Source organism: Aquarana catesbeiana, linkage group LG05, assembly GCF_042186555.1.
Source record: "Aquarana catesbeiana isolate 2022-GZ linkage group LG05, ASM4218655v1, whole genome shotgun sequence".
Lineage (NCBI taxonomy): Eukaryota > Metazoa > Chordata > Amphibia > Anura > Ranidae > Aquarana > Aquarana catesbeiana.
This window is the reverse complement of record NC_133328.1, coordinates 499,942,036-499,960,193: the sequence shown is the minus strand read 5'-3', so window position 1 is coordinate 499,960,193 and position 18,158 is coordinate 499,942,036. Positions and strand designations below refer to the sequence as shown.

The 18,158-nt window shown below is 46.2% G+C and overlaps 1 non-coding gene across 1 annotated transcript; it reads left to right on the top strand.

The window, feature by feature from the left end:
- Positions 1-176: 176 nt before the first annotated feature.
- TRNAA-AGC (transfer RNA alanine (anticodon AGC)) lies at positions 177-249 on the top strand. The gene has a single exon. It is a non-coding gene; the product is annotated as a tRNA-Ala (tRNA).
- Positions 250-18,158: the final 17,909 nt, after the last annotated feature.

Genomic DNA, 18,158 nt, shown 5'->3' with positions numbered 1-18,158 from the left:
TCCACTCAGCACGGCGCCCCGTCCATAACACTGTGTGACTGTGCCAGTCCATGCTGTGTCCTCCCTCTACAGCGTGGCTCTTCTGTGCCCCAAATACACCTGTACATGTGTGCTGTACTTCCTGAAGCATCGCAGCGAGGGTCACCAATGTGGGAAATAGTTTTGTAGCTGGAATCGGGGAATTAGCTCAGATGGTAGAGCGCTCGCTTAGCATGCGAGAGGTAGCGGGATCGATGCCCGCATTCTCCAAATACTTTAATAAATGGCAGCAGATTTTAATTACCAAAACATCTGCTAATGTTAATATTTTGCATATAAAATATATTATATTTTTTATCTTTTTTTCTGTGTGCAAAAAGGAGCTTTAGAGCAATATTAAACACAAAAAGCAAACGTATTATATTGCAGCTTACCAATTCTTAGATGTGATGGCTGCATTTGTTTTCTGTTTTTTAGGCTTTCCTTCTTTTATTTGCACCTGCTGATCCTACCAGTTTAGTCTGTTGTCTTTCAAGCTGTCCTGCAGATGTAGAAGTTAGAGGGTTAAGACAGTTTACCAATGACATGGGTGCTTACAGTGATTATTATTAATATTCAGGATTTATTGCCAGCAGTTTGTGCAGCGCTTTCCAACGTGAGGGCAGACAGTACAGTTACAATATAATTCAATGCTGGAGGAATCAGAGGGCCCTGCTCATTACAGCTTACAATCTAGAAGGGGGGAGGGTCAAGTGATACAAAAGGTAATAACTGGGGGGATGAGCTGATGGAGAAAATAAACGTACAGTTTAGCGGTAGAGGCAGGTTTGGATTTCTGCGAAGAGGAGGGTTTTCAGGGATCGTCTAAAAGCAAGCAGAGTAGGAGATAATCGGACAGATTGGGGTAGGGAGTTCCATAGGATGGGAAAGGCTCATGAAAAGTCCTGGAGATGAGCACTGGAGGAGCTGGCGAGGGAGCTAGAAAGCAGGAGGTCTTCAAATCAGCTTTTATTTATTTATGTAAAACCTTTATCCCAAAAGGAACAAAGCTGTTTGCTGTAACTGTTTAAAAAATGTTACCTGAAGTTAATCTTCAATTTGTTAGTGTACTTAAAGCGAACTTCCACTTTAAGTGATGGTGACCCCCTGACATACCACATTTGGCATGTCATTTTTTTTGGGGGGGAGCAGGTACCCAGTTTTAATGGGCACCCAGCTCCCACTTCCTCCTCTGGCTCTGCGGCGTCGGAAGGAAGTTCACCTCTCCCCCTCCCTCCCATATGTCACAGGTCCCAGAAGATTGCCCGGTCATATGGAGCTTCACAGCCAGGCGCCCACAGTTAGAAAGCCAGCTCCGTGGAGAGGAGCAGGGCTTTGTGCGCCCACATCGCTGGACCGTGGGACAGGTGAGTGTCCGATTATTAAAAGTCAGCAGCTACACTTTTTGTAGCTGCTGACTTTTAAATGGGTGGAACCAGTGCTGTTTATTGGCCTAGGCCGACAAGGCCCAGGCCCAGGCCTAGGGTGGCACTTTGCAGGGCTGGGTTGCATCCCTGCACATAAAACGTCCCCAGCTACAGCCCCCAGCTGGCGGTGGGCGGCTTACTGTAGCCTGTAGCGGCAGCATTTTCTGGTGGTGATTTGGCTGGGGAGGGAGGGCGGTGACTTGGCCGGGGAGGGAGGGGACTGGCGCCCCATAAGCGGCCGGTGACTGGCCCCACTCTAAGCAACTGACAGAGGCTCCATCTACCCTCCTCCGTGACATCTAGGCTCAGCGCGGGTGTGCTCATCGCTGTCTACTGTTACTAGTAAACACAGAGGCCTCAGTTCTGTGCTTACAAGTGACAGCCCGGAGCGCATCTCTCCCTCTGGCTTCCACAGAATCTCCCAGCTGCTGCACCCAATCAACGGAGAGACAGTTGCCCGGTGCTGTGTGTTCATGGGGAGGAAGTGGGGCATTACATGCTGAGTTAGAGGTGTCCGGATGGCGACCCCCGTGCCTGATGATCCCATGGCTGCCACTGGCAAGTGGAAAGAGGTGCAGCCACAAGTGCTGTACACTGCGTGGGTAAAGCCAGACTGAAGGGGGTTGGGTTGGGGGGGGGGCTTATTCAAAGCTGAGGAGATACAGAGGTCAGAAATAAGGTGCAGAATTAGGGAGCCAAGTTAAAGAGATGCAAAGCTTAGCTGTTGCGGGATTGTAGAGATAAGCTGTAGAAAAAGGTGCAAAGGTGAGTTGTGGACAGGGGTGCAGAGGTGAGCTGTAAAAGAGGGGAAGTGTGATGAAGTGAGCTGCGGTCATGGAAGGGGGGTGTGCATAGCAGACAGGGGGTGCAGATGTGATTTGCATAAGGATGTGGGGTGCAGAAGTGAGTTACAGACAGAGGATGAAAAGGTGAGTTACAGACAGGGGGTGCAGAAGTGAGTTACAGACAGAGGATGAAAAGGTGAGTTACAGACAGGGGGTGCAGAAGTGAGTTACAGACAGGGTGAAGAGGTGAGTTACAGATGGGGTGAAGAGGTCAGTTACTGACAGGGGGTGAAGAGGTGAGTTACAGACGGGGTGAAGAGGTGAGTTGTGGACAAGGGGTGAAGAGGTGAGTTACGGACAGGGGGTGAAGAGGTGAGTTACAGACGGGGTGAAGAGGTGAGTTACAGACGGAGTGAAGGGGTGAGTTACGGACAGGGGGTGAAGAGGTGAGTTACAGACGGGGTGAAGAGGTGAGTTACAGACGGGGTGAAGAGGTGAGTTATGGACAGGGGGGTGAAGAGGTGAGTTACAGACGGGGTGAAGAGGTGAGTTATGGACAGGGGGGTGAAGAGGTGAGTTACAGACAGGGGGTGAAGAGGTGAGTTATGGACAGGGGGTGCAGGTGAGTTGTGGATTGGGGTGTAGTAGTAAGTTGCGGATGGTGGGTGCAAAGGTGAGTTGTGGCAGGGGGTGCAGAAGTGAGTTTTGGACGGGGTGCAGAAGTGAGCTGCAAACAGTTTTGGACAGGGGTGCCGAAGCAAGTAGTGGTTGGGGATGCAGTCAGTGCTGTTTCTTGGCCAAGGTCCAGGCCTAGGGTGGCACTTTTCAGGGGGGCAGCATCCTCACACAAAAAAAAGCCCCTCCCTCTCCCAAGTCCTGGCTCCAGAACACAAACTGTCCCCAGCTACAGCCCCCAGCTGGCGACGGGCGGCTTACTGTAGCCTGCAGCAGTGCCATTTTTTGGTGGTTCTGGGGGGAGGGAGGGTGGGGACTGGCGCCCAATAAGCAGCGGGTGACTGGCCGCACTTAAAGCAACTGACGGAGGCTCCGCTTACCCTCCTCCGTGGCATCTATCGCAACTTCCTCCCGGCTCCCGCCCGGGCTCTGTGTGTTTACGATTGGAGAGAGGGGGATGAGGGGAACCACCAGCACAGCCAGCTACGATTCTTATACCTCTTGGGCACTTTTTTTTCTGTTCGATAGGCTGCACTGATGGGACTGTATTGATGGGCACTAATAAGCTACACTTATAAGGCTGTACTGATGGGACTGTATTGATGGGCACTGATAGGCTGCACTGATGGGACTGTATTGATGGGCACTGATAAGCTGCACTGATAAGGTCACGCTGATGGGACTGCACTGATGGGCACTGATAAGGCAGCACTAATGGGACTGCACTGGTGGTTACTGATAAGGCTGCACTGATGGGACTGTACTGATGGGCACTGAAAATAATAGCTATAACATTTGAAATGGTATACAAAACAACAAAATATACAAGTAGGCACTTGGTACCCACAGAGAGGAAGAGGTGGAGTTCTGAGAGGAAAAGGTGGAGCCTAAATATTAAGGGGTGGGGTTTACAAAGGGCGGGTCTTAAACAGGAAAGGGTTTGGCCTTGACAGGAAGGGGTGGGTCATAATTAAATTACGGGGTGCACGAGTTTAGTCAGGCCTAGGGCAGCACAAAACCTAAATACACCACTGGGTGGAACTCCGCTTTAAAGTGGAAGTCCATGCAAAGATTTTATCCCTGCATCTCTAGACACCATGTATCTAACACTAACATCTCTATCCCTGTAAAGAAAAAACAAGTATACTTACCTTTTTGGAAGCCGATCTCACCCACTTTGACCCGCACCTGACCCGTTCCGCGGCTTCACTGTAGAGGCGGGTGCAGAGGAGACGGAGGACAACTGAATCTCCATAGCAAATCTATGGGTGACGTCATTTCCCATTCATTTCACAGCTGTTGTCGGCCATGTCCTCTGCAGAGCTTCCGCTGCTGGAGATCGGGTCGGAGCGGGTCAGATCGGCTTCTAAAAAGGGATGTATACTTTTTTTCTTTACAGGGATAGAGAGGTTAGTGTTAGATCTTAACAATGCTGCTGTGCAAAAGTGCCCCCTGTGCTCCTTCATCCAGAGTGGGGGCAATCTCATACAGGAGATGTGTTACTGGCCAAATCACCAGGTGAAACAAAGGGAAACTCCTGTGCACAACTGCAGAAATTACATCAATCAAGATGGCCAAAGACCACAAACCTAGAAGAAGCCAGGGAGAAGATGTTGGCTCTGCAGTGGGAGCTTGTGGACATCACTCCCTGGCGTGGAGATGAGTATTGGGGGATTTCGTTCCAGTTTAAAGCTGTAAATTGTTCTTAGGGACTAGCTTAGTTTTAAAGGACATTCTCGGTCATAGTGTATGTTGGCTGTGTTTTTTTTTGGCTGAGGTATTAGACAGCAGTAGCACTGTAATTGACTTTCATTTGACTGTTATCAATTAAAAAAATGTGTTTTCATGTGACTTGACTGGCAGAATGCTGGCATTGCAGATGGCCCCTATTTCTCCTTCACCACTAATCCCACGAGAACCCTTTAAACTGGCTACAGCTGGATCCAGCTAAATTGTTCACGAACTCCATTTCTGTTTTGCTATCTATTTAAACTATATTAACAGCCTCCTTAAAACCGAATATGCCTGGAGACGATAGAATTGTCTGAGCGCTCGATTTCTGCATTGTTGAATGTGGAGTCACATACATTCCTCCCTTTGTTCCCAGAGGAAGGACTGGCAGTGACAAAATAATTAAAAGAGCGTTGTAGAGCGAGGATGGGGTGAGAGCCTGTCAGCACTCATGAGGAGGCAATCTTCTAGTCAGAGAAAAGCAGCCATACAGTAGCACCATCCTTCGAAGGGCCACCAAGTGGTACTTTCTGCAACCTGGGTCCCAGTGAGCAATACAAAAAAAATGTGTGAGACTGCACTTGGGTGGCAGGGAGGCGAGAAAAGGACACCCCCAATGAAGAGGCAGAAGTGGAAGAGCAACAACGTGCTGAAAGAGGGAGCAGGGAGCCATTGTAGTGTACAGCGGGCATCAGTTGCCATCTGGAGCTGCATAAAAAGCTACAATACAATCCCCCCCCCCCAAGTCTAGTGGTCTGAACCCCACTGTGTCCAAGCTCTTTGCACTTCAGCTCTTCCTATATAATCTAGTGGGAATTTCACTGCCTTTTTATTTATGGTATTTTTTTTTTCATTTCATATGAATTTATATTTTTATTTTATTTGTAATACTTTTCTGTAATTTGTGATATTAGCATACAGCAGAGGTCAGGCATGTCTGCATTTTTTTTGCATACTTTTTCTGCTCACAGACACTCAGAAGCTTGTTGCATTTTTAAAATATTGGACAGGGTAGATTCTATGGATAGATGAAGAGCAGGCAGCAGCAAAAACTAAAGCCATAGGCTGCCTGCTTTTCCCCAACAAAGGACAGTCCCAAAAAAAAGCCATTTGCCTTTAAACCCTGCAACGCAAAGCAGCACTTGCAACACCCACTCCACCGTCTACAGCAGTGGTCTCCAAACTTCGGCCTGGAAGTTGGATGTGGCCCTTTGCTTGCCTTTATCAGGCCCCTGGGACACAATTCCTCCCAATGATACAAAGCACTATTCCTTGTACACCAACAATGGGGCATCATTTTTATTACATATACCAACAATAGGGCACTATTCGTACCACTCTCCCCAACAATGGGGAACTATTCCTCCCACTGACACCAATGATGGGACACTATTCCTCCCACTGACACCAACTGCAGGGCAATATTCCTCCCACTAATACCAATGACGGGGCATTCTTTACTCTCATTGACGCAATGGCATTTTCTACTCACACTGGCCACAGTCCAGCCCCCTCAAAATCTGAAGGATAGTAAACTGGCCTTTTGTTCAGAGAGTTTTGAGACCCCTGGTCTATAGTAACAACTTTCTGATACCGGTTTTCCCTTTCCACAGTTGCTTTTGAGGAAGTAAAAAATGTTCCCAAACCACCGTGCCCACCACCTGAATATAAGCTGAATGACATTTCAACTGCTTCCATGTCAGCTGGTGAAAACAGCCCCTTTCCTGCAGTTCATGCCCTGGGTGATCCCACATTAAAATATTTCCACTTGCTAACACTATTTTTTATGTTTTATTTTTTGTAAACAATTATTTACCAATTTACTTTATGTCATCCTGGGCAGGCCAATTAAAACCCAAGTGTAGCTAAAGTTAAAAACAGAAAAATCAGCACAAGGGATATAACTTACAATCAGTAGGATATGTCCCTTTGTGCTGATTCCTCTACTTTTAGTTGAGATCTTCCTCCATTCCTGCCCCACCCCATCTCTGCTGCCATAATGTTTCGGTGTGACGTGAGTTTATACAACTAAGGGGCTGTCGCAGGCTTTCATCAAGAAACTATGCCCGTCCTTTCCGCCCAGCTGCTCCATTCATTTAAGCTGTACTACAGCTTCTATGAATGAAACATGATCTATGAATGGAGGGGGCTGAGATATCAATCATCCGCCTGTCCTCTATTTAGAGATTCTGTTTCATTCATGAAAGCAGTATTATTATTATTATTACACAGGATTTATATAGCACCAACAGTTTGCACAGCGCCTTAGAACATGAGGGCAGACAGTACAGTTACAATACAATTCAATACAGAAGGAATCAGAAGGCCCTGCTCGTTAAAGCTAACAATCTAGAAGGGAGGGTCAAGTGAAACAAAAGGTAATAACTGTGGGGGATGAACTGATGGAGAAAATGAAAATACAATTGTTATTAGATGTGGGTAAGATAGGCTTCTCTGAAGAGGAGGGTTTTCAGGGAGATAATTGGACAGGTTGGGGTAAGGAGTTCCATAGGATTGGAGAGGCTCTGGAAAAGTCCTGGAGGCGAGCAAAGGAGGAGGTGACGAGGGAGCTAGAGAGCAGGAGGTCTTGAGAGGAACGAAAAGAACAATTAGGTTGGTATTTTGAGACTAGGCTAATTATGTAGCTGGGGACTAAATTGTGGATTACTTTGTAAGTTGTTGTTAGTATTTTGAATTTAATTTTTTGGGTGAGCGGGAGCCAATGGAGGGATTGACAGAGAGGAGTAGCAGACACAGAGCGATTGGTAAGGTGGATGAGTCTGGCAGCAGCATTCATGATGGATTTAAGGGGGGTAGCCTATGTAGAGGTAAGACAATGAGAACGGCGTTTCAGTAGTCAAGGCAAGAGATGATCAGGGAGTGAATTAGGAGCTTTGTTGTGTCATTGGTTAGAAAGGGGCGTATTTTGGAGATGTTGCGGAGGTTGAGGCGGCAAGATTTGGACAGTGATTGGACATGGAGCTTGAAGGAGAGTTCAGAGTCCAGGCCTACACCTAGGACCTTGGCATGCGGGGATGGGCTGATAGTTGTGCCATCGAGTTTGATAGAGAGATCAGGGAAAGGGGCACTTGGTGGAGGAAAAATTATAAGTTCGGTTTTGGATAGAATGAGTTTGAGGAAGTGGTGTGACATCCAGACTAATATATCTGTTAGTAAATTAGTCATACGTGAGGAGACTGAGGAAGTGAGCTTAGGGGTAGAGAATTAGATTTGGGTGTTGTCAGCGTAGAGATGGTATTTGAAGATATGGGAGGGTATCAGCTGACCCAGGGAGGAGGTGTAGATTGAAAATAGGAGAGACCCAAGAACAGAACCTTGGGGGACCCCAACAGAGAAAGGAAGAGGAGAGGAGAAAGTAGATTTGTAAAGGTGCAGTTGGATAAGTAGGAAGAGAACCAGCGAAGAGTAGTCACGGAGACCAACAGCGTGCAGTTTTTGGAGGAGGAGGGGGTGGTCAACCGTATCAAAGGCAGCAGAAAGGACCAAGAGTAGGAGTACAGAATAGTGTCCATTGGTTTTGGCCGTTAGATCATTTGTTTGTTAGTTTTAGGAGAGCCGTTTCTGTGGAGTGTTGAGGATGAAATCCCGACTGAAGGGGATCAAGAAGGCTATTCTCAGCAAGGTGGTTGCTCAGTCGGTTGTAGACCAGATTTTCAAGTTTTGAGTTTGCATAAAAAATTTAGAGCAAGGAGATGGGGCGTAGGTTGTTAAGATTGGTTGGATCCAGTGAATTTTGTAATATTAGCTGTGTTTTATCTGCTAATAGGGATGAGCCGAACACCCCCCAGTTTGGTTTGCGGCAGAACATTCGAACACCGTTAAAGTGTATGGGACCTGAACGTGAAAAATCAAAAGTGCAAATTTTAAAGGCTAATATGCAAGTTATTGTCCTAAAAAGTGTTTGGGGAACCGTGTCCTGCGCCAGGGGACATGTATCAATGCAAAAAAAGTTTTAAAAACGTCAGTTTTTCGGGAGAAGTGATTTTAATAATGCTTAAAGTGAAAAAATAAAAGTGAAATATTTGTTTAAATATCGTACCTGGGGGTGACTCTAGTATGCCTGTAAAGTAGCACGTGTTTCCCGTGTTTAGAACAGTCACTGCACAAAATGACATTTCTAAAGGAATAAAAGTCATTGAAAACTGCTTTATGTAATGTTGGGTCCCGGCAATATAGATGAAAATTATTAAGAAAAACGGCATGGGTACCCCCCCAGCCCATTACCAGGCCCTTTGGGTCTTGTATGGATATTAAGGGGAACCCCGCACCCAAATTAAAAAAAGAAAAGGCGTGGGGCCCCAGGCCCTATATACTATGAAGAGCAGTATACAGGCGGTCCAAACAAGACAGGGACTGTAGGTTTGTTCTTTTTTGAAAAATTATGTTTATTCACAGTTTTTTTAAAAACATACATATAAAACATAACCTAACTTGCATTCCAATCCCTCCCTCCCTTGGCCTCCCGCCTCCCCCACCTCCCTCTATCCCGTGCAGCGACCCTTTTCATTATAGGAACATGTTCTTATATCATGGTGTTTTGAGACAGTAACCTTACATTCTCATTAATACAATATTTCACTGTAACAGACACACAAAAAGAATGATCTTCTACCTAGTCACGCCTAAACTTCAATAGTACTATAGTGTCCCTCAATTCGTAATACATTCAGTTATTATGCTAGGGTCTCATTAGCATCAATCCAACACTGCCACACCTTCTCAAATTTTGAAGGGCAGCCCCTGCTTAAATATGTAGCTTTATATAATGGGAGAACCTTGTTTATCATGTCTTTCCAAAAGGGTACCGTTGGTGGTTCGGGCTTCTTCCAATAGCTTACTATAGCTTTACGTGCATAAAACAAAACAATAGAAACCAATGTCCTCTGAGCTCTTTTTGGTGCAACACCTTCTAGCAAGCCCAGCAGGCATACCGACACCGTGAGTGGAATAGGCATTTTCAGCAAGGACTGGACAGTACTAGTTACCCCCGTCCAGAACTTCCTGATCTCCTGACAATGCCAGAAAATATGGTCAAAGTCCGCTGGGCAGTACGCACAACGCCAGCACTCACTTGTACCAGTGCCATATATGCCCGCCAGCTTTGCCGGAGTGTAATAAATCCTATGCAACAGCTTGAATTGGATAAGTCTGTCTCTAGTTGATACTAAAATACCAAATGTGTGGTCCCACATATCGTCCCAGTCGTCTCTCCCAAAATCAGGGATTAGCGCACTCCAAGTGTCTCTGCACTTATTAAGCATTTTTGGTGTTTCAACAAATAGCCCTTTGTATACCTCCGATAAAGGTTTCTTTAAATTTTCCTCACTCAATAATGATTCTATGGGAGAAGTACCAATAACTAGAGAGTCTGATCCAAAACGCGTGGCTAAGTTGCAAATAACGGAAAAAGTACCAGTTAGGCAGTTTGTGCCTATCCTTCAGCTGGTTAAAAGTAAAAAGTTTATTACCACCCACTATATGTTTCAATTGTTTTATGCCAACTCTGGCCCAAATGATTGGATCAGGAATTGTGTTCAAATGCGGGAGTTTGGGGTTGAACCACAGGGGAGTGTCTGGGGACCACACATCAGATTGAGACTTCATCAACGCCCTCACTCTGACGCATGCGCGAATCGTTACGTGCATTGAATCAGTCGGAGATGACATAGCCGAAGTACCTCTATAGAGCAAAAATGAAAGGCTCTCAAAGGACCCCAAATGGGCTGCTTCCAACACATTTGCCACGTCCCCTTCATCACGTAGCAACCATCTTCTGGCCACAACCATTTGTCCGGCTATAAAATATTTGAATAAGTCTGGGAGAGCAAGCCCTCCCTGCCCCCCAGGGCTCCTGCAGCGTCCTAAGGCTTATTCTGGGGTGTTTTTCAGACCAAATAAAAGACCCAAATATACTGTTTATCTTTTTGAAAAACTTTGCCGGGACCCAGACTGGGGAGTTTCTCAGAAAGTACAAGAAAACTGGCAACACCTTCATTTTAATGAGGTTGACTTTTCCTATAAGCGAAAGTGGTAGGTGCTTCCATGCTTCCAGCTGTATTTTAGCTTTTGCCAGTGCCGGCATAAGATTTAATGACATGTAGTCACTCACTTTAGGCGTTATATTAATACCAAGGTATTTAAACTGTGTTACCCAGGTTATGGGGACCCGTTGCGTTGCCACCGCCCGTGCCCCTGGATCAATGGCCATCGCACTAGACTTCTCCCAGTTCACACACAACCCTGAGAATCTCGAAAATTCCTCCAGTATTTTAAATACTCCCTCCAGAGACGGACCTGGGTCTTGTAGGAAGAGAAGCATGTCGTCCGCGTACAGGGCAGTACACTCGCGAATGCCCCCCACCCTCAGTGCCTGTACATCCTGGGATTTACGAAGCGCTATAGCCAGTGGCTCTATTGCTAGAGCGAACAGGGACGGCGACCGGGGATAACCCTGTCGCGTTCCCCTGCCCACCTTGAATGGCTGCGAAACAGAGACACCCAATTTAATTGCTGCCTTTGGCTTACTGTAAAGTAGTGATATCCATGTCCTAAATGTGGCCCCAAACCCCATGTGACGTAACACTGCTGACATATAGTTCCAATCCACAGAATCAAACGCTTTAGCCATATCTAGGGACAAGACCACCCTAGTCCCTTTATTAACATGATCAATCTGCAGGTTTGTGTACAGCCTGCGTAAGTTTGCGTCTGTGGATTTCTGTGGGATAAAGCCTGTTTGATCTATGGATACTAAACTAGTAATGACTTTTGATATTCTAGTGGCCAGTATTTTAGTTAAGATCTTGAGGTCTTGGTTCAATAATGCTATGGGTCTATATGAAGAGCACTCCAACAGGTCCTTCCCTGGTTTAGGTAATAAAATAACCTGAGCCTCTAACAGTGACTCCGGTAAAATCTCGTTTTTAAGACAGAAAAGATAAATAGTTTTGAGTCGTGGGACTAAAGTCTCTATATTTGCCCTATACCATTCGATACAGAGACCGTCAGGCCCTGGTGATTTATGCGGTGGGAATGATTTGATGGCTGTTTCAATCTCTTTTTCAGTGATCTCAGCCTCCAGATCAGACCTATCAGATTCCGAGAGCATAGGGATTTCCAGAGAAGTTAGCAACATTTCCAACTCCTGTAGATTATAAGTAGGTATGGGGGTATATAGGGCTCTATAGTAATCTACAAATGTTTCTAGAATGTCATTGGGATCTGTAAGAAGACTACCCTGGTTGTTCCTAATACACGGTATGTTTGTCTGAAGTCTCTGCTCCGCAGCCAAAATGGCCAATAGTTTCCCATTCTTGTCCCCCTGTTCAAAGATGGACTCAGCCCTTCTTGTCCAGGAAGTATGTGTCAACTCTGTGAAGTGCAACGCCTGTAGGTTTGTTCTTAAGTTGAATCTGTTTGTAATTTGGAACAGGTACATTTAAAGAAATAAATTTTTTAAATTTTTGGATAACATAGGAAAGGGTTATCACCCCTGTAACATTTGTTTTGCTGTCTGTGCCCCTGTTCAGAAGTCTTCACCTCACTTTCTGTCCCAATGACAATTGGATTTTGAAAATTTGGGGTTATTAGGGAAACAAGGATTGGTGATAAAGCATCGGTGGAGACACCTTTTTCTAATATTAACTCTTACAGGAGAGAATTTCCCTTCCTAGGGGTAGATTTCCTCTCACTTCCTGTTGTCTCCCTCCGTTTGTAAATAGGAGTCATTTGTAAGTCGGATGTTTGAAAGTAGGGGGCCGCCTGTATATACTATACGGCCTACCCTATATACTCTGCAGAAAACTGGGCCTTAGGTGTTGGTGGTACCAGAACACTGAAAGCCCTCGCAGTTACTCCTGGTGGGTGCTGGAACGGGCCCTGCTGTGAAATATTATATCAAGAATTGTAATTATACAGCACAATCTTATAAGAAGGAAGTATTAACAGCGCTAATACTGAGCTTTAACCGTGTAATATATAAACTCACAAGAAGGAGAGAGTAGACATGAGGTAGATGTTCATAAAGCATATGAAAAATATATCTATAGGTATATATATAACGAGTCCAATGCTATGTATGAGAACCCACAGTCCTAAATAGATAGTTCATAACACGACCTACCAGCTAGAGACAAGCAGCGTCATCCCGGGACTCATCGAGGTGGGCGGGCGTTCTCAGTTCCGACCAGCGGTGAGCTGCCCCTGTACAAGTCAAAGCTTTTTTTTCACTTCTATTATGTAAGCGCAGTTGCTTAAGGGGGGAATCTCTGTGGGTTTGTTATAAACTGTTTTACACTATGGAGAGCCTCCCCTTCTATTTTTTCTACATGTTAATTCATGATCTTGACTGAGGAGGTCTGAGGGAATCTGGAGGTGGAGGAGCCGATCCTTGAGAGAAAAGGAGCTGACAGGCTTGTCTTTGTCTTACCTCTGGTAAGCTCACATCCATAAGGGTTTTTCACGCGGTGATGTGGTGATGGTCTAGTTGCTGCACTCCAGAAGAAATATATTCTCTAATTATGATCACTGTCCTCTTCATGCAATGAACTATTCATGTTACCTTTGAGTCTATGCAGCTGACATAATCAGTGTGTTTTACACAGCTGGCATGGCGTCAACCACCTCTGCCCCAGTGTGGCTCCTGTCCCCTAAGCAGACCAACTCAAGCACCGCATGGCATCTTTTTGCCTGAGTGCTTGCGTAGCCCCTTGAACGCCTAATGAGCACCGCTGGTTCCGAGGACAAATCTGCAGAGGAAGAGGCCATAGAGGAAGAAGAAGAGGAGGGTGTGGAGGAGAGAGGTGTAGCAGAATCACCACTACTAGCATTTTGGAGGTGTGGTGGCGGAACAAGCTCCAACAATACTGCACCCTGTCCTGCATCCTTCCCAGCTGCCAGCAGAGTTACCCAGTGCACCGTGAAAGAAAGGTAACGTCCCTGTCCATGCCTGGTGGACCATGAGTCAGCGGTAATATACACCTTACTGCTGACCACCCTGTCCAACGAGGCCAAGACATTGCCTTCCACATGCCGGTTGAGAGCTGGAATGGCCTTCCGTGAAAAGAAATGGCGTTTGGGAACCTGCCACTGAGGTACCGTGCATTCCACAAATTCTACCAGCTGAAAAGGCAGCAGTTGGAGTGCTAGCAATTTAGCCAAGCTAGCATTCAACCTCTGAGCATGTGGGTGGCTGGAAACTAATTTCTTTCGACGGTTTAGCAACTGGGGTAGGGAAATTTGCCTGCTACAATTGGATGTTGGTGTAGCGATAGCAGATTGCCCGCAAGTACTTGGCACACCTAATTCTACACCTTCATTCCTCTCAGTGCAGGTTTCTGAGAGGACTGAAGGTATAGTGGGGTTGGAGATCCCAGCTGATGAGGAGCAAGGAGAGGTCGCCTTGTTCTTTGGTGTGGGTCTTTTAAGTACTGTTGCCAACGGACTGCATGGGAGGTCGACATATGTCTGGTCAAGCATGTGGTGCCCAAGCGGCTGCTGTTTTGGCCATGCTTCATTCATATATTGCAAACAGCAATGGTGCAATCTGCTGCACACGTATCAAAAAAGGCCCACACCAAAGAAATTTTCAAAATACGCGGGGAGCCAGCAGCGTCCTGCACATGTGGAGCTCTGCGGTGTGATGCAGTTGGCTGGCTGCCCTTAAGCTGGCCTCTGGAGGACATCCTGCCTCGCTGGAGATGTGCCTCCTCCTCCTCTCCTCTATCAGGCACCCACGCAGAGTCAGTGACCTCATCATTCCCTCCCTCCTCGTCACTGAAGCAAACCTGGCAGTATGCTGCAGCTGGGGGAACATGACTGCCAGTTTCTTGTGCTTCTTGGGCACCCCCTCTCTCTGGGCTCACGTTACTGCCTTCCTCAACCTGGGTACCATCATCAGAGCCTTCAAAACGCTGAGCATCCTCCTGCAGCATGTACCCGACACTGTGGTCGAACAGTTCGGGGGACTCCTCCGTGAATGATGGTGGGGCTAGGGAAGGAGTGACTGATGACATTGAGCCGATGGAATAGGCCGCTTTGGCAGCTGCATTGGCAGGCAAACTACTCTGAGCCTGGGTGACATATATATTAAATACACTGCAGCTAACTGAATCGCCTGCCTGCTCAATCTAAATGAAATGACACTCTCTCTTGGTCAACGCCAGCAACACACTACACAGGGCCGACGTGCAGGCGGCCTTATATAGTGTGGGGCGTGGACTTAACCCCCTGAGCCATAATTGGCCAAAGGCACCCTGCCTTTGGCCAATTATGGCTCTCTTCGCTGACGGTGCTGTGATTGGCCAAAGCATGCGGGTCATAGTCCATACTTGGCCAATCATCAGACAGCAATGCATTGCGATGTCGCACTGCATTATGGGGCGTGACGCGCCGCTCGAATTTGGCGTGAAGGCCCCATAATGTTCGTATTTCGATTTTTTAATTTTATTTTTAGTGAATATATTGTTTTGATAAACATTTGCGCAAATACCGCAAATACCGCGGGGTCTAAAAAATTTGTATCACCTTCTTTTTATTCTAGAGGTCATATGCTTTCAGAAAATATATGGTTTTGGGGTCTTTTATAAATTCTGAAAGCTGTAAGGGAAAAATGAAAACCTTCAGATTTTTTTGAGAAATTTTGATATTTACATTGCGTACTTTCGATTTTCACCATTTTGCAAAGAGGCGCAATGTAAAAATTAAATTTTTTTGTTATTTATTAACTCCATACAGGTTAAGCGTTTATATTTTAACCTTTTATATTTGGTAGGGATTTAGCAGGAATTTTGTAAAATTAGCTGTGTTTGTATCTGCTAATAATGGTTTTAGTGTATTTTTTGCGAAAATATTGGTTTGATAAACATTTGTGCAAATACTGCGGGGTTTAAAAAATCAGTAGCACCTTCTTTTTATTCTAGAGGTCATATGCTTTCAGAAAATATATGGTTTTGGGGGTCTTTCACAAATTCTGAAAGCTGTAGGAAAAATGAAAACCTTCAGAAATTTGGATATATACATTTTTGCGTATGTTTGATTTTCACCATTTTGCAAAAAGGCACAATGTAAATTTTTTAAATTTTTTGTTATTTATTAACTCCATACAGGTCAAGCTTTTATATTTAGTAGGAATTTTGTAAAATGTACTGTGTATTTATCTGCTAATCATGATTTTAGTGGCTTTTTAGCAAAAATATTATTTTGATAAACATTTCTGCAAATATCATGGGACCTTAGAAATAAGTAGCACCTTCATTTTTTTCTACTGATCATGTGCTTTCAGAAAAAATATGGTTTGGGGGGTCTTTTACAAACTTTGAAAGCTATAAGTGAAAAATAAAAAAGCAATGGGAAAATTGCAAAAATGGTCAATCAAAATAACACACTCTTGTAGGAAAGGTGATTTCTGAAATCCAATGCAGAGGGTTATGAAGGATGGGCGTCTCCACTGTATGGGGCAACTCCACACCCTGTACTCTTAGACATACAAAAACAATAGGGTCAGGAATGCCCTGTAACCAGGCAGATGCACGTGCGAACACGCATGCGCAGGTGTGATCCTGTGGGTGCCCGCCGAAGGGGGCATAGACGTGTGAATACGCGGGAAGGTTCGCCAGATGCAAATGCTTGTGTGCACATGTACGTATTAGCCATTACATTGGCACCAATGGACCTATATAAAGACAGTAGCTGCTCTAGTGTAGTGCTGTCTGATCTGCAGCTTTACCCTGTGTTCTGTTCCTGTGCCTGTACTTGATCTAGTTTTGACTCGGCTTTCTGACCACATTGCTTATCTCCAGTCCTGACCTCTGCTTGCCTTGACCTTGTTATATCTGATTATCTGCCTGATTTCCTGTTGCCAACTTCTGTCTGAACACTGATCATTCTCTGCCTGCCGTTACATTATATCTGATTATCCGTGTATAACCTGGCTTGTCTGACCCTGCACCAGTCTTCTGCCATCCAGTTCTGTGTAGCTCCAGAGACGTTGTCCTGCGTCTGCAGCATGCCTGCATCCGCTGTTCCTGCTTCCATCTGCTGCTTAGCAATCCAGACCAGTCCTGCAACTCGATGACACGGTCATGGCAGAGGCTGCTCTCCAGCAAGGCTACAGAGCGGCTGAGGACTATGTTACAGACTTCAGATGCTGGAGTGCAGACACACAATGTAATGACGCAGCTCTGCAACATCAGTTCCGTCTTGGTCTCTCCAAGGGTCTTAAGAATGAATTATCCTGGGTTGGAGTACCCAACACCTTGGAGGGCTTTATTACACTGGTTATTCAGATTGACCGTTGGCTCTGTGAGCACAGGTCACAGAGGTCTATCCAGCAAAGCCGTCCTGTATGGATGATGCCTAGAGACCCAGGTCCTGCTGACTCTACGCCTTTCAATACTGCCTCAATCCTTCATCCAATGCTCCTGAACCCATGCAAATCAGGCTAATGCGCCCTTGCCTTATCTTCTGAGGAACATCTACATCATCGACAGGACAACTTGTGTCTATACTGTGAAGAAGCTGGTCATTACGTGCGTGCCTGTTCTGCAAAGATGCGTAACTGTCCAGTTATGCTGCCTGCTCATTTGTCATCATTGTCTGCCCAGGCAACTCATCTAGCTCTTCTGCTCTCTTTGCAGCTTCTGAAAGGAACTGTTTCTGTCAGCAACATTATTGACTCTGGAGCATGCAGTTGCTTTATTGACCTCCCTTTTCTACCCAGCAACATTTTCCTCTGTGACCAAAAGTACAAGGACTGTCCCTGAACCTGGCTGATGGCTCCTGTATCAAATCAGGATTAGTAACTCAGGAGACATCTCCAATACCCGTAGTTACTCCTACCCAGCATAAGAAATTATTCAGCCTTGACGCCATTGGGGGCATGGCCAGATGTGATCGAGGCAGCACGCATCTCTTCACAGCTCCGTGTATCCTGACATAATCCGCTGAATTGGAGAGTCTTAACCCGGGCATAAATAGGACCGGAACCTGGGGGAAGGTGGGGATGCAGTCATCTGCTTCAGACCCGCTCAACTAAGGAGACGGACCGAGACTCCGCCCCCGCCATCTTGTCTTCACGAAAAGCCGAGCAGCGCGCCAAACACACAGCGGCCAAGACGGTGCCGACAGGGGACGCAGCGGAGCTGAATGCTGACACTGACCCAGCAGATGACCAGCTACTAGCAGTGGACACGGAGGCGATCACCAGGCCAATCCTGGAGGCCATTAACGCTAGTAAGTCAGAACTAATGGGGAGAATAGATCACTTGTCATCTGAATGCACACTAATCAGACATGACCTTGACAAAATTAGAGGCAGGCTCACCACGGTGGAAGATAGGGTCTCCGGGGTTGAAGATACATCCCACGCTCAGAGTACCCACATTGCTGAACTCTGTGACCTGGTGAGCTCCCTTCAGCGCAGAGCAGATGATGCTGAAGACCACCAGAGAAGAAACAACATCAGGGTGGTCGGCCTGCCTGAGGGAGCAGAGGGGGACAGGCC